General features: G+C 36.7%; 1 pseudogene across 1 annotated transcript; it reads right to left on the bottom strand.

The window, feature by feature from the left end:
* Window positions 1–1535: 1535 nt before the first annotated feature.
* LOC148697475 (uncharacterized) lies at window positions 1536–2401 on the bottom strand (annotated as a pseudogene). The gene is made up of 3 exons (XR_015961236.1): window positions 2225–2401; window positions 2041–2119; window positions 1536–1889 (listed from the first exon to the last, which is right to left on the bottom strand). The product of XR_015961236.1 is annotated as an uncharacterized LOC148697475 (transcript).
* Between the last annotated feature and the right edge of the window lie 881 nt (window positions 2402–3282).

Genomic DNA, 3282 nt, shown 5'->3' with positions numbered 1-3282 from the left:
CTGCCGATATTTCTCTTTCTAACCATACAATACCAGTACGCCTATTGTGATTCCCACTACAAGAGTCAAAATAGGAACAAGAACCCATAGAATTCCATAAACCTCTTTAAAAAAATTCTAATCTAGAAAAAGAATCGATATCTTGTACTTCAACCATTCACAAAGATAAGATTGATAAACCACATAGGATTGAATCTTTGCTCCATTGGGAAGTTCCTCCTTTGGGTTGGTTTAAGCTTAATGTTGATGGTTGCAAGAAGGGAAGTAATAATTCTATTGGAGCAAGTGGTGTTTTGAGAGATTTTAATGGTAAATGGATTTTTAGTTTTGAGCCAATTTTGGCACAGGTGAGATTCTCAATGCTAAGCTATGGGGACTTTACGTGGGTTTACAATGTGCATGGAGATTACGGATTGAAAAATTATTGGTGGAATCAGACGCTGTAGTCACAGTTCATTTGGTGTTGCAAGCTACTGGTCATAATCATCCTTTAGCTGCCCTTGTATTGGCCTATCGAGATTTGCTTTCAAGGTCTTGGCAATGTGAACTTCGGCATGCCTACATAGAAAAGAATTTTGTGACAGACAGTTTAGCGACCTATAGTCTTGATTTAGATTTAGATCATTTTTATTTTGATACTCCTTGTTCAGTTAGTTTTATTTGTGAGGATCAACTTGGGATGTCCCGATCTAGATTTATTATCGAGTAGTTTTGTTTGAGCTCTTACTTTTAGCCCTGTTTTTAAACCAAAAAAGATATGCCCCTAAAAGTTGATCGTGTATGTGATAAATTAATAGAATCGTTTAAATAGCTCAAAATTTAATTGAAGGTTCCTAGTGACATAATGTTTTTTATTTGTTGTTTTATTAATAATTCTTGTCCACAAGATTTGAGATGAAGACCACTTAATTTAAAATAATTGGATTTAAACGTCATATTTACTTAATTTATGTGATTTGTAAGTGATTGCAAGTATTCAAAGTTTATGAGTTTTTGCATACGGTTCAATATCCTAATGGATAGGGTGGTGTGTTTTTATTCTGCGCATACATCCTAAGTTTGAAACACTCCACTCTCCTAAATTAATGTAATAGCTTAATAATAATAAATCACAAAATAAATAGATAAATCCTTTGTAGTAGCACATTAAGCAAACAGGAAGCCTGAGGTTAAATGGCAATCTTCCCAATCAAAACATTAATTAAGAACCTTTTAAGATTTGCATAATTCACTTGTCCAGAAGACAAACAAGTTGAATCCCCCCTCCCTCTACCACCTCCACCCACCACCACCCACCACCACCACTCACCTATCAATTCACAAAATGTAGCAAGGCTTGCAATGTGCTAGTAATCAAGATTGTTTTGCTTTAGCTTATGCAACTTTTATCTTATAAGGGCCAGCATCATGTCTGAATTAGAGTCATAAATATATGTTAGGATGCTTGTCAAACAACTCACCATCCGCATCTCAAATCCTCAGTTTGAATTTCCAACTATCGTTACAATAGCAGAAATTCGAGTAAAATGATATCTGCAAACCAGTTTTTCGCACGCCCCTGTTTATTTATGTTCCTTCATTCCTTCGATCTATTCAATCCCAAGGTTAGAAATAGGGGCGTGCAAGGCCCGGTGCGCAGAAATCATTTCTCAAATTCAATCCTTTGCAGAAAATAAAATTCGTATTTAAGCATTCGATCCAAAACAGAAGATGATTACAATGAAGGAGCATTATAAACCTTATAACCCTTCGTGCAACTAGAGTTTCAGCTAAGTAATTCGAAACAAGAGCAAGCCCATTTCGACATACACGTAAAACAGCTAAGGGAAGTAAAAAGGCCAGTTGAAATAGTAGGACTCCCTGTGGTCCTTGTCCATGTATTCGTTCCGCTGCAATAACACCAAAAACAAAACATACCTTAATTTATAGGGCTCTAAAACTTCAAAACCCAACTTACCAAATGGGGTTTCACAAGAATCAATTTAAAGCTTCAAGGTTTCGGCTTTTTTCAACATTTAGGACACAACCAACCAAACATACCTTAAATTTGTAGGGCTCCCCTTTCTTCATTGCCTTTTTCCAATGGTACTGCTCAAACAGCATTGCTTTGTCATGCCAACTGGAACCATTTTTCAAAATTGGAGAAAAATAAATTCAGAGACACAAAAAATTGGAACCAAATCGGAAAGTGGGTAATCATCCAAATTCAGAAATGGTGACATACTTGAACTGATTGGAGAGTTGCCACATGTAGGGATTGACCCAAGTGAGGGCTGAGAGGCGGTGGACCCGATCCATATGTTCATAAGTCGTTCCGGGTCGGCATGTGGGACACCCTAGTCTCCTCTATACGCGTTACCGAAGTACTTCTCCATTTCTCAGTCTCTCCGTTGCTCTCTGCGCTTTCGTCTCCTCCACCTCCGTTGAACACAATGTGAATGAGCAGATATATATTCTGGGTATTGATATTTGGGCCTCGATGGGCAGAACAGGCCCATAGAATTCCCGAGCCCAAAAGCCCAAATGTCCCCGCTAATTTGTACTCAAAATTAAAAGTGGGGAGTTGGAATTTTTTATTACATATTACTCATAAGCCATGACAAAAAATTCTAAGGTAGTCAGGAAAATAGAATATTTAGGGGTTTTTTTTGTTTAGTATATTGATATTTTTATACTAAGGGAAGAGGAAGTATGGCTAGCCACATAATAAGTAACCTAATTTGGTATCGAATCCCCATTCACTAGATTCGAACCTAAAACCTCTCGCTTCCAAGTAAAGAAGAATACCACCAGATCGTAGTACTGAGTGGTGACTATTTCGGGTTTTTAGTCTTGAATTTTGTGTTCCAATTGAATATCTAATGGTTAAAATGTCTGAAATATCGAATAGTCTAGACCTATTTCAACTCTTGGAGTAAAACTCAAATTTTAGGTTCTAAACCTCCCCTAACTTGCTCCAATCCTTATGGAAAATATGAGTTTTAACTCAAATCTCATTTCTGGAGCAAATTTAGCCTAGGATTCCCCCTGGGTTCGTGAGCTGGCCCACTAGACCGTAGTACTGATTAGTGAATATTTCGGGTTTTTAGTCTTGAATTTTGTGTTTCAATTGAATATCTAATGGTTAAAATATTTGAAATATCGAATAGTTTAGACGTATTTCAACTCTTGGAGTAAAACTTAAATTTTAGGTTCTAAACCTCCCCTAACTTGCTACAACCTTTAGAGCAAATATGAGTTTTATCCCAAAACTCATTTATGGAGCAAATTTAGCCTAGGATT

The sequence above is a fragment of the Pyrus communis genome, chromosome 4, assembly GCF_041283825.1.
Source record: "Pyrus communis isolate YQ-2024b chromosome 4, ASM4128382v1, whole genome shotgun sequence".
NCBI lineage: Eukaryota > Viridiplantae > Streptophyta > Magnoliopsida > Rosales > Rosaceae > Pyrus > Pyrus communis.
The sequence above is the reverse complement of the archived record's forward strand: the minus strand, read 5'-3'. Positions and strand labels throughout refer to the sequence as shown.